Raw genomic sequence first — 14,170 nt, 5'->3', positions numbered from 1 at the left:
AAGCGCCAGTTCATTCTATGGCGTAAGAAATTTATCAAGTTTCCGGGCGAGGCGCCAACAAGTCCACCCCGTACGGTGGTGGTGGTGGCGGTGGCGGTGACGGTGGCGGTGGCGGTGGCGGTGACGGTGGCGGTGGCGGTGACGGTGGCGGTGGTGCTTCACCTAATACACCTCATTCACGTCAGCCCACGCCGCCGCCCCCGATCCTCGTCCGGCGGGTGATCGACACCGGTACCGCCCCCCAATCCACCTCCGGCGAAGAAGCAGAAGCAGTCCTGGGTTATTAACCCGGACCCTTACGTACCTAAGAAAACAAAGGTACCGGAGGTATCACTGAAGCCTCTCCCCACGAGGCCTTGGGAAAGTAGTGCCGAGGAAGTCGAGGCGGGCGCGGCTGCTGATTTAGAGAAATGGAAGGCGAGCGTCAAGAGGAAAATAGAGGCGAGCCCAAGCCGGTATATTCGACAAGGAAAAGCGGTGGGCTAAGTCATTTTTGAACACACCGTCCCAAGCCGCGAAGAATCTGCACGACGACTATTTACGTGAACTTCGTAGGCAAGCACTCGCGTTCAAGAACAGGAAAGAGTTGGCGGAGAAGAAAGCCGTGAAGGACGAGGCCGAGTCAAAATTAGAAAGGGGGAAAGAAGTTGCCCAGCTCGGGGAACAAAGTAAACAATCGATCGCCCCGCTCATAGTGCAAGCCGCCGATCCGGATGCCCCCGATATCATAGCAGCTGCGGCAGCACATGGATTGACCGTAACGAGTGCCGAGAGAACAAGCGGCCGAGTTAGGTATCACTCTTCGTGCCTTTGCTAGGCCTTGATGAGGCGCCAATGAAGGACGTAGTATTTACATATGTGAAGAATGGCCCTCTCGTCGAGCCTGCGCGGGAAGGGGATCTACCTCGACAAATGCTAGGTCTGCTAAATTGGTACAAGGGTTACATAAAACATAAAAACGCCAAAGACTATATCTATGCGGAAGTTAGATATGAGCATCACTTCAAACATTACCGGGTACAAATTCCTCACGAGTGAATTGTTCCAGCTGTTCAATCTGCGCGACCTCGACAAATCTATCATCGGTTGCTACGTTACGTAAGTGATTTATTAATTTCTACCCCATCTCGTTCATTGCACCTGCTTGTCCTAACTATCTTGTTGTGTACGCTATTATGCGAGAATGAAGAAGCGGGAAATGCGAATAAGGAACATCCATGATGTTGGGTTCATTGACCCACACATCGTTAATTCACATGTGTTAGAACACCACCCCGCCGACGTGGAGGATGACCTGTGGCGGTTTATTAGAAAACAGCAACGAGAAAAGTGATATTCTATTTCCTTACCATTTTGGGTGAGTGTTTCTGTCTTGAGCACATTCTCTTTTGTTTACTCCATGCATGGTATGTGGCTAATCGATGAGTTATGCATGGTGTGCATGTATCGTGTCCGCAGGTTCCACTGGATTCTTATGGTAATTAAAGTTCAGACCTCCTCGGTTCTCGTCCACGACTCTGAATATGGATCCGGCGCTTTGGGGCGACATGAGAAAAATGATGCAAAAGTAATTATTTTCATTCATTTGCGCTCTATATCGATCGGCCTATTTCGTTCATCATTTCCTAATATCAAGTAACTAATTAATAACTCTCTTGTTTATTTAATTTTCTTTGCCTCGTAGGGTTTGGAGACGGTTCGTAGATACCAAGGTCGGTGAATTCAAAAAAGAGCTACATTTTAAAATGGCGGTGCGGACGACCGGGGATACTCAGCCACCGGGGACCAACCTATGTGGATACTATGTTTGTGAGAGGATCCGGAGATACCGCAATGAGCGGGACCAGACGTGTGAGAACAACATCACGAGGAATAACCTCCGGAAGACGCTTAGTCCGAAGCTCGCTTCCGACCACTTCAAGAGGAACTAGCTGGATGGTTGGCGAGGAAGTCATCGATCCTAAAGGAGAACACTATTACGATGACGTAGAACTTTATATGCACCAGAATTTGTAACTAACTTGTTCAAAATTGTATATGGTCATCCGATATTGAATATATATTGTATATGGTCATCCGATATTGAATATATATTGTATATTCCTCTTGAATTCTTTTTGGTTCTAATTTCAAATTTGTTTGAAATTGTACATTCATAAGCATGTATCTATACAGGTCATTAGAATATTTGAAACTCCTTCAAAATTAAAACCCAAAAGAAATAAAATAATACAAATTAAAAAGAAACCAGATTTAGGGGGAGGGGGGCTAAAACCCTAAACCCTGCGGAGGCCTTTAGTCGCGGTTGGCCTAAATATGTGAAACTCCTTCAGAATTAAAACCCAAAAGAAATAAAATAATACAAATTAAAAAGAAACCAGATTTAGGGAGGGGGCTAAAACCCTAAACCTGCGGAGGCCTTTAGTCGCGGCTGGCCGGAAGAACCGCGACTAAAGGTCCTCCGCTCGGCGCCGCTCGCTGCGGCCCACGTGGACGGGCCTTTAGGCGCGGTTCGTAAGGAACCGCGACTAAAGGGGGGGGCCTTTAGTCGCGCAGCTTTGGTCGCGGTTGCGCCACCGCGACTAATGGCAGTTGCCAACCGCGACCAAAGCCCTTTTTTCCACCAGTGAATATCATGTACGTAGTCGTGTTATAGCATCAAAACTTGTCTTTTTTACAGGAGCCACAATTATTTTTATTTTTTTTTTGAAAACTTGTGTACCAACATAAAATGTCTAGATGTACATGTAAAAATTTAGTTTAAATTTTTTTGACACTTTAAAATGTGGATTCACATAATGAGAGCATATGCTCCTATGAGCCAAAGTGCATTTCCCGCTGCGGAGGTGGCAATTTGGCTCATAGGAGCAAATGCTCTCATTATATAAAATAATTAAAAAACACTTTTAAAAATGTTTAAAAAAATCTGATATAAATTTGTTGGTATACATCTTGACATTCTATGTTAGTGCACAAATTTTCATGGAGAAAACAACATTTTGTATGGCGTGTACAAAAAAGATAAAAAAATATCATGTACGTAGTCGTGTTATAGCATCAAAACTTGTCTTTTTTACAGGAGCCACAATTGTTTTTAGTTTTTTTTTTGAAAACTTGTGTACCAACATAAAATGTCTAGATGTACATGTAAAAATTTAGTTTAAAATTTTTTGACACTTTAAAATGTGGATTCACATAATGAGAGCATATGCTCCTATGAGCCAAAGTGCATTTCCCGCTGCGGAGGTGGCAATTTGGCTCATAGGAGCAAATGCTCTCATTATATAAAATAATTAAAAATGGTTCCGACCGTAATATGATGTCCCGGTTCCAATGGCCTGAACGCGCGGCCACATCTAGTCCTGGTTCGATCGGGACCGGGGACACCAACCAGGACTAAAGACATTTTATTTGCGCCAAAATATCTAAAAGGTTGGAAAATTGAGAATCATAAAAAGGGACATTTGCTTCCGGTTGGTTCCACTACAATTAAATTAATTTAAAACCAAACTCATAGTGGATGATGCGAATCAATCAAATTATTATTATTCCATTATAAATAAAAGACTAGTCATTCATATCTAGGCATATAGTAAATGTACTTGAAGTCGCCGTCATCATCGCTCACCGGGCGCGACTGAAACCTACGAGACGGCGGTGGTGGTTGCATCTATAGAGGTTGTGGCGGCGCACGCGGAGGGGATAGATGGCCGCAGCGGCTGCAACCTTAGCCGTCATCGCCACGGCGTGCCTACTCCTCCTTCTCCCACCAGGATGGTCCAACCTCCACCGGTGACGGAAGTGGTGGCTCTAGGGAGGTGCGGATGGCCACATGTTGGCCCGGGAACTCCTTCTTCGATGGCTGGAAGTGAGGGTATCGCAGGCGGGGGTAGTCGCCCACCAAGATGTGGTTCATCACACCCTCTAAGGTCCGGCTTCCCCACCATAGCCACCGGCCGGCCTCGTTGTTGTCCACGGGAGGCGGCCCATCCCCCTCGTACCTAGCGAGCTCCATCTCCCATCGATTGGCAAAGAAGGCGTTGATAACACACAAGTATAGGGGATCACAACAGTCTTCGATGGAAGTAAAACCCAAATTTATTGATTCGACACAAGGGGAAGTAAAGAATACTTATAAGCCTTTACAGCGAAGTTGTCAATTTAGCTGCACCTGGAAAAACACTAGTAACAGGGGTGATGTGAAAGCAGCAGTAATATGAGAGGAATGTCAATAGTAACACAGCAGCATTGGCACAAAGGAGATGGCACCGGAAAGTATTCCAGTGCGTAGTTGACTTTAGAGCAATGATGATACAGAAGGACCGGGTTTCCCAGCTATCTACACTAGTGGTAACTCTCCAAATAACATGTGTTGGGTGAACAAATTACAGTTGGGCAATTGATAATTGTGAGGGCATGACAATGCATGCTATGATAAGATAAAGTTTACTGTAGTATTTAATTGGGAATTACAACATAATACATAGACCGTAATTCAACTGCATCTATGACTAATAATCCAATTTCAGGTTATCATCCGAACCCCTTCCAGTATTAATTTGCAAGCAACAGATAATCGCATTAAGCATGTGTGTAAAGTAAACAATAGAATTGCCCTTGGATAAGATATTGTTGTTTTCTCCCTAGTAGCAACAGCATGTCTACAATCTTAGAAGTTACTGTCACTCTTCCAGAAAACTAGAGGCATGAACCCACTATCGAGCATAAGTACTCTCTCTTGGAGATACATGCAACTACTCTATCAGGGTAATCACAAGTACTGGAGGGCATGCAAGATCTTAAATAACAATAGTATGATAATATGATGAAGAATCTGATCACAATTCCACAATTTATCGGATCCCAATAAACACAACACCAATTAGATCATATGGATCTCAATCATGTAAGGCAGCTTATGAGATCATTGTATTGAAGTACATGGGAGAGAGAATAACAATTAGCTATAGCCGAGAACCCGTAGTCCAGGGGGAACTACTCACGAACCATCATGGAGTCAAAGTGGAGGCTCTGGAGTCGATGGAGATGGCTCTGGGGGTCAATCCCCATCCCTGCAAGGTGCCGAAACAGGAACTTTTGACCCCCCAAAACTTGTATCTACGATGGCAGCAAAGACGGAACTTTTTTTGGATGGAGGCTCTGGTCTTCAGGATTTTTCCAGAAGATGTATAAATAGACGGAGGATTTAGGTCGGTGGGGTGCCGGGGTGGCCCACGCCACCCCTAGGTGGGGGCCAGGGCCATGTCGCGCCTAGGCATGGCCTAGCTGCCCTGCGCCACTTCTTCGACCCCCCCGGATACGTCTCAAACGTATCTATAATTTCTTATGTTCCATGCTAGTTTTATGACAATACATACATGTTTTACTCACACTTTGTAATGATTTTATGCATTTTCCAGAACTAACCTATTAACAAGATGCCGAAGTGCCAATTCATGTTTTCTGCTGTTTTTGGTTCCAGAAAGGCTGTTCGGGCAATATTCTCGGAATTGGACGAAACAAAAGCCCAAGGCCTTATTTTCCCTGGAATGTTCCAGAACACCGAAGGAGAGCCGGAGGGGGGCCAAGGGGGACCCACACCATAGGGGGGCGTGGGTCCCACCCTGGCCACGCCGCCATGTTGTGAGGGAGCCATGTTGCCCCTCCGACTCCGCCTCTTTGCCTATAAAACCCCTCGTGACCTGAAAACCCTATACCAATTGACGAAACTCCAGAAAGACTCCAGGGACGCCGCCGCCATCGCGAAACTCCGTTTCGGGGGACAGAAGTCTCTGTTCCGGCACGCCGCCTGGATGGGGAATTGCCCCCGGAGTCATCTCCATCGACACCACCGCCATCTTCATCGCCATTGCTGTCTCCCATGATGAGGAGGGAGTAGTTCTCCCCCGAGGCTGAGGGATCTACCGGTAGCTATGTGGTTCATCTCTATCTCCCATGGTGTGATCTTTATGTGATCATGAGCTTTGTATCACCATTAATCTATGTGCTACTCTAGTGATGTTATTAAACTAGTCTATTCCTCCTCCATGATGTAATGTTGACAGTGTGTGCATCATGTAGTACTTGGCGTAGGTTATGATTGTAATCTCTTGTAGATTATGAAGTTAACTATTACTATGATAGTATTGATGCGATCTATTCCCCCTTTCATAGCTATTGTTGACAGTGTGTATGCTATGTTAGTACTCGGTCTAAATTGCAACGGTCTATTATACACTCTAGAGGTTACTTTAATATGAACTCCGGATGTTGTGGAGCTTGTTTACTCCGGCTTGAGGTGTGCTTTTGTAGCCCTACACAATGAATGGTGTTTATTATCCAACAAGAGAGTGTAGAAAGTAGCATTTATTTATTCTGTTATGTGATCAATGTTGAGAGTGTCCACTAGTGAAAGTACGATCCCTAGGCCTTGTTTCTAAGCATTGAAACACCGTTTCCAACAAGTTCTGTTACATGTTTACTTGCTGCCATATTTATTTCAGATTGTTATTACTACTTACAATCATCCATATTACTTGTATTTCACTATCTCTTCGCCGAACTAGTGCACCTATACATCTGACAAGTGTATTAGGTGTGTTGGGGACACAAGAGACTTCTTGTATCGTAATTGCAGGGTTGCTTGAGAGGGATATCTTTGACCTCTACCTCCCTGAGATCGATAAACCTTGGGTGATTCACTTAAGGGAAACTTGCTGCTGTTCTACAAACCTCTACTCTTGGAGGCCCAACACTGTCTACAGGAATAGAAGCGTGCGTAGACATCACCCCCCTGTGGACTCCATCTTCATTTCGGTAAACGGCTTTTGTTTCGTCCAATTCCTAGAATATTCCCCGTACAACCTTTCTGAAACCAAAAATAGCATAAAACAGGGAAATAACACCGTGGCATCTTGTCAATAGGTTAGTGCCAGAAAATGTATAAAAGTGCCACGAAGGGTGAACGGAATATATATAAATTTGTGTAAAACAAGCATGTAGCATAAAAAAATTATAGATACGTTTAGGATTTATCAGGCATCCAAAGTGGCGACGTTGTCGGGATCCCAGCAACGGTCCATGCGCTGCTCGGGGGTGAGCTCGACGTAGTAGTGGTGGGTGATGGCCGTACGCCGAGCTGCACCTTGGGGTGCGGGGGAGACAGGTATGCCGCCGACGCTTAGGCTCCAGCCGGGGGGCATAGGAACCCGGGCGGGCACGGGTAGTTGGAGGCATTGATCGCCTCCGCCTCCGCTTGGGTGAGGGAAAGATCACCGGATGCCATGGATGAGAAGTGTGAGAGGGAAATCTGTGGAACTAGGGTATTAGATGTGATGACAATGGCGGGAACAATGCCGGGAAGCGGTCGAAAGGGAGGGAACATGTAGGCGGGAAGCATTGCAAAGGGCAGGAAGGATAAGGACATGTGGGCATCCTTTAGTCCCGGTTGGTGGGTGCAACAACCAACAGGGACTAAAGGAGTTGCGGTGGGTGAATTAGGCCGCAAGCACCTTTAGTCCCGGTTGGGGAAGCACTTCAAAACTATTTTTTGTTTTCTAAAATAATTAATATAACTATTCAAAGCATTAACAAAGCCCATGCTCCAGTTTCCAGTTGATGACTTGACTGACATGACAACATCTCTAGTGTGAGATCAGTGTCCATTAATTTCTCTATGAACTAGGAGCAACCGAGCAGGTCACGTGCTCCCTCGGCCATGACTAAGTGCACGAGTCGTATGATGTGCACACCAACGACATCTTTGAGAAGCTCTTCCACGAGAAACTTTCCAACCCTTTCCTGTGTCCATGGGGACGAACCTCCCTACGTTTTTGGTTAGGCTTGTTTTGGCCACGGGGCTTGCGGGGACATTTTCCTGGGTGGAACTTCCAATATGTCCTAGGGCATGTGCTCCAATGACAGCTTCGAGAAGTTCGGTGACATAGGCATCCCAAATGGGCCTGCCGAAGATGGTACCCGGGGTTTACTGGAGGCCCAATACCCGAAGAATAAGAAGATTCGGGAGCCCAAGATTTACTAAGGAAAGATAGAGTTGTAATAGGAAGTGTTGTTTGTAATCTGGCGGGACGAGTTAGAAACCGTCCCGGACTCTGTAAACTTGTATAGCACGAATCCCTCGGCTTCACCTCATATATAAGGGGGAGTCGAGGGACGAAAGAGAGAACCGAATCATTGTCTGCAAATCCTAGTTTTCACAATCGTCGAGTACTTTTCGGCTGAAACCTTCGAGATCTACTTACCCTCTACTTCTAACTAAACCCTAGCCTACAATCCATAGGCATTGACAAGTTAATCCCTTGTCAATTGGCGCCGTCTGTGGGAATTAGAGGCGTAAGGAGCTGATCTCGATGGCACGCTCAAGATCTTCGACATCGTCAACCGCAAGCAACACAATGGATCGAGGTAAACAGATCGCTACTGGTCTTGTCGATTTTGTTCCTCACCCACCCTCCCGTTTGGATGCATATGCGTATCTGGCGGAGCCCATGGAGATGACGTTCGGAAGGTTCCACTTTCGCGTCGAGAAGGAAGGATCGTATCGTGTCGAAATTCCGATTTCGTCGGGATCATCAGTGGCCGATTCCGATTTTTCAAGCTATGCATCGTCAAACGAGTCAGGAGAAGAAGAAACCTCGGCGACACGCTACGTCAGTATCAGAGCAAGAGAGAAACTCGCCAAGATCTTCAACGACATATCGTTTGAGTCATCTGCGGACTCGTATATAAGCGATGGCTCAAGCGATGTCGACAGTCATGACTTCATCGACAAATCTCTCACAGTGGGCAAGGTCTTCATCAATCTCAACGATGATGTCACCAAACCCAACATAGATCTGAGTACAAGGTATCATCAGATTTACGCCATCGAAGGTCAAGAGGAGACATCTGAGGCTTTCGACAGTTTGGGAAATCCATACGTCGATCCCTCCAATCTGCGACAAGGCTTGGGCAACAAATACGTCGGGCCGCAGCCGCGAGATAGAGTTCAACTTTCACAAGCAGCGTGGGACAGAGCTGCGAGAGCTATGAACGGCACGTAACCAATGGCTACCACAGCCACACCGGAAGAATTGCAAGCATATCAATATAGGCTCGCACGAGCTGCCAGGGAATTGGAAAAACAGACGGCTGAGTTGAACAGAGAAAGGAGGCAGCTTCGCATCCAGCGAGAGAAGGGCAGATCTAAGTCGACAATCTAGAACTACGGGTGATAGCCATCGGGAGGCGCGGAACGAGCAAGATCAAGGCTGCAACACATACCCGAGGCGTAAAGAGAACACTTGGTTCAAAACCTCGACATGTCCTTTATGTCGATAGATACAAGAGGAAACATCATCCCTAAGACACCGGAGGCTGGGTATATGGCGACACATGCTTTTATCCTTGCATCTAAACCACCTCCGGTGACCCAAGGGAAACAACGTACAATATGGCGGTAGCAGGAGTTGGAGCTATGGGGACAGCGTTTATATCAACGCCTCCGAAGGAGTGGCAAGGCAAAATAGTCCGCGACCCGCAGCAAGAACAGCGGCAGCACTGAAGGGCCAAGTGGAGCAAGAGACACGGCAGCACAAGCAAGAGTCGACGGAGCGCGGCAAAACAGAAGGGATCATCGGCAATCCCCAGAACTCAACGACGAAGATATGTGCGGCTTACCATGCTTTACGAGGAGAGTCCGAAAAACGCGAGTCCCCTCAGGATTCAAGTTACCCGATAATTTCAAGAAATTCGACGGCCTTCAAGATCCAGAGGATTGGCTAGTCGACTATCTGGAGACGGTGAAGGCGACAGAGGAACTAGGGCAACAGCCATGCAAAGCATCCAGTGCACCTGAGTGGTGCCGCACGATCATGGATAAAGAAACTTCGCTCCAGGATCCATCGACAGCTGGGCAAGTTGCGAGGACGTGTTCGTCAAGAACTTCAGATCCCCGTGCAAAAACCCCCCATCTTTAGATGAGTTGAGAGCGTTTCGAAAAAACCCAGAAGAGCCAATGAGAAAGTACATCCGAGAGATGGAATATCATCAAAAACTCGGCAGAAAACATATCTGACGAGAGAGCAATAGATGCGTTTGTCGCAGGAGTCAGGCGTGGAGACTTTGTCGAGGATTTGGGAAGGACCAATCCAAGGACAGTATCCGCGTTAATGGAGATAGCAAATAAATGGGCAGATGGAGAAGACGCTGTCCACAACAAACGACACAGTCGCCGAGAGGAGGACCGTGGTCGAAACTATCAACCGAGGCGAAGATTTCCTCGGACGTACTGCAACTACGACGCTCCAGGACAAATTTCGGCAGGTTTTCGGACAAATACAGGAGGCAATAGAGATGATTACCGAGAAGCGGTGAACAGCGAGGTGATAATAGGGATGATTCACGCAACAGGCAAAATAGTGGGCCGAGGTTTCCAAGACCTTTCGTGTCCCCCGAGGAAATGCTGAACGGACCGTGCCGGATGCACTTCTTCCTCGACAAAGAACGGGAAAAGACAGTCGGGGCACCTGCGAAAGACCGTCGAAATTTTCAGGCAATGTTCGGATACGCAGAAAATGCTCACGCTCGAGCAGCACAGAGAAACCCTCGGGAGCCTAGGAGCGAGATTCATCTACCGCCACCTCCCGCGATTACAGAGGACAATCGACACCAGCTAAGAATAGCGGCAGCACCTGCACCACCACCCTATGTTGATCCTAACTCCAACGGAGCAGTGTTGATGATTCGAAGGGAAGGCCGTCCAATAGAGCTCAAAAAGTAATCTCGCGACAGGTGTTTATGGCAGAAAAAATGCCTCCACCAACAGTTGAGTACCTTAATTGGTCGGGACAAGATATCGGCTTCACAATAGCAGATCATCCGCAGCAAGTTCCTCGACCAGGGCAGTCAGCACTTATTCTCGCCAAAGCAGTTATCGCAGGATTTGATGTCTCTCGAGTGTTCATAGACGGCGGCAGCAGCTTGAACCTCATGTATGCAGATACATTGAGGAAGATGAACATATCCTTAGCAAACTTGAAACCAACGAGACACAAGGTTCCACGGCATCACACCAGAGAAACCAAGTTATCCATTGGGAAAAATCAATCTCGATGTTCAATTTGGGACCCGAGAAAATTATAGAATCGAGAAGCTCGAATTTGAAGTCGTGGATTTTCCATCACAATACCACGCTCTGTTGGGACGACCAGCATATGCTAGATTTATGGCAGTACCACACTATACATACCTGTTGTGGAGGTTGCCCGGACCAAGAGGACCAATCACGAGTCAAGGGAAGCTTTGCCTTAGCCGATAAGTGCGACAAGGATTTTCACGAGTTGGCGTAAACTTTCGGGATGCAAGCCGAGTACTTGGCGTCAAAAAGCATGACTGATTACGACGTCTTTGCCAGATTTGGAAGGCCAAATAAAGAATCAACTTTCAACACGAGAGAAAAATTCTAAGGAGGTGCAGATTCACCCGACAGATCCAAAAAGACGACATCTATCGCAAACGATATGGATATCGCATAGGAAAGCGCGCTCGTCAAGTTCCTCCGTGAGAACTGGAAAATCTTTGCATGGTGTCCAGCCGACATGCCAGGAGTACCAGGGAACTTGCCGAGCACCACCTAAATTTGGATCCAACAAATAAACCAATCGAGACAACCTTTGCGGCGTTTTTCGAACCAAACCGCAAAGCCATGCTTTCAGAAATAAATCGACTCGAAGAAGCTGGTTTTATCGAGAGAAATATCTACGAAGCCACATGGGTAGCTAACCCGTTGATGGTGCCGAAGAAAAACACGACAGTCCTTCGCATGTGCGTCGACTTTACGTGTCTCAATAAACATTGTCCTAAGGATCACTTTCCCCTCCCAAGGATCGATCAAATTATCGACTCCACGGCAGGTTGCGAACGTCTTTCCTTCTTGGATGCATACTCCGGTTATAACCAGATCAGATTAAAAGAAGATGATGAAGCCAAGACAGCGTTTATTACACCTTACGGCGTGTTTTGCTACAAAACAATGCCCTTTGGTCTAAAAAATGCGGGAGCAACATATCGTAGGATGATGCAGAAGTGTTTAGCAACACAGATCGGGAAAAACGTGCAAGTATACATCGATGATGTCGTCATAACATCAAAAAAGGGGACAACATTGATCGAGGATCTCAAAGAAACTTTTGACAACCTCGACAAATTCTGCCTCAAACTGAACCCGACGAAGTGTTCTTTTGGCGTCCAGCGGGAGAACTTCGGGGTTTCTAGTTTCGGCAAGAGGGATTGAAGCAAATCCCGACAAAATACAAGCCATAGTAACAATGAGAAAGCCAACAAAGTTGAAAGAAATACAGCAGCTAATCAAGTAGTCGCAGCTTTGAGCAGGTTCGTCGCCGAGGTTAGGAGAAAAAGCGTTACCATTTTATGCGCTGATAAAACAAGGAGATAAATTCCAAGGAACGAAGAGGCCGACAGAGCTTTCGAGGATCTGAAGCGAAAAATCTCGACACCACCAATCCTGGTGGCTCCAAAGGAAAAGGAACCTCTCCTGCTATATATTGCAGCCACGCCCCAAGTGGTTAGCACGGTATTAGTTGTCGAAAGAGAAGAAGAAGGGAAAATCCATGGAGTGCAGCGGCCCGTATACTTCGTGAGCGAAGTCTGGTCACCTTCAAAACAAAGGTACCCTCGGTACCAAAAACTAGCATATGGAGTGTTCACGACGAGACGAAAATTGCGCCACTATTTTTCGGCACACCCGATCATAGTGGTCAATGAAGCTCCCTTATCAAATATACTGAATAACCCAGAAGCTACGGGTCGTGTCTCCCTTTGGGGAATAGAACTTTCCCCTCGAGACATCACGTATGAAAATAGAACAGCAATAAAGTCGCAAATATCGCGGACTTCATCGCAGAATGGATGGAGTTGCAAAATACAGGACCTCCAGATTTATCGAGAACTTGGACCATGAACTTTGATGGGTCCAAGAGACTAGAAGGAGCTGGCGCAGGAGTAGTACTCATATCACCTGAAGGCGACAAATTAAAGTACATCCTCCGGATGACGTTCCTTAACGCATCTAACAATGAAGCAGAATATGAGGCTCTCATACACGGGATGAAGATGGCAAAAGCCTGCGGAGCAACTCGATTAAAAATCTTTGGCGACTCACAGTTGGTGGCTCAGCAAGTTATGAACCAATGTGATGCAATCAATGATAGCATGATGGCATACAAGGAGGTGTACAACGAGCTTGAGAAGTTATTCGATGGATGCGAAGTAAATCATATTAGCAGGTTGAGCAATGACGAAGCCGACGTTCTTGCAAACATCGGGTCACAGTGCCTTCCAATCCCGCCAGGTGTATTCTGGGAAGAGATAACAGAGAGATCCACTAAGCCAACAAAGTCAAAAAAGAAGGAGAAGAAACCCTCGGGGGCTGCCAAGGAAAAGCAAGAGGACGAAGAAGAAGATCAGGACTTGGTCATGGTGATACAGATACCGTGGATGCAGCCGTACATATCATACATCATGAGGAAAGAAATACCCGATGATCCAGTTGAAGCAAGGCGAGTAATTCGACGCTCCAAAGCTTTTACGGTGGTCAAGGGAGAATTGTATAAGCGAAGTATTTCAGGCGTCTTGCAAAGGTGCATTACACCCGAAGAAGGAAGAATAATCCTGAAGGATGTACACGAAGGAATATGTGGCCACCACGCAAGTAGTCGAGCTATCGCAGCCAAGGTTTTTCGGGCAGGATTCTACTGGTTGACAGCAATCGAGGACGCCAAGGACATAGTAAGAACTTGCGACGCATGTCAAAGGTTCGCCGCAAAACCTCACTCTCCAGCAGCAGAGCTAGCACCAATACCATTGTCCTGGCCCTTTGCTCAATGGGGACTTGATATGGTGGGTAAGTTACACAAATCCTGGCCAGGAGGAAAGGAGTACATGCTAGTAGCTGTCGATAAGTTTACAAAGTGGATAGAAGCGAAGCCGATAAATTCACCGGATGGAGCATCCGCAGAAAATTCGTAAAAGGCCTCGTCTTCAGATTTGGAGTGCCCCACAGCATCGTCACAGACAACGGCAGCAACTTCACATCCCATGAATTCAAAGATTATTGCGAAGAGGTGGGTATTAAGCTGAACTTTGCGTCAGT

The sequence above is a fragment of the Lolium perenne genome, chromosome 3 (assembly GCF_019359855.2).
Source record: "Lolium perenne isolate Kyuss_39 chromosome 3, Kyuss_2.0, whole genome shotgun sequence".
NCBI lineage: Eukaryota > Viridiplantae > Streptophyta > Magnoliopsida > Poales > Poaceae > Lolium > Lolium perenne.
The sequence above is the reverse complement of the archived record's forward strand: the minus strand, read 5'-3'. Positions refer to the sequence as shown.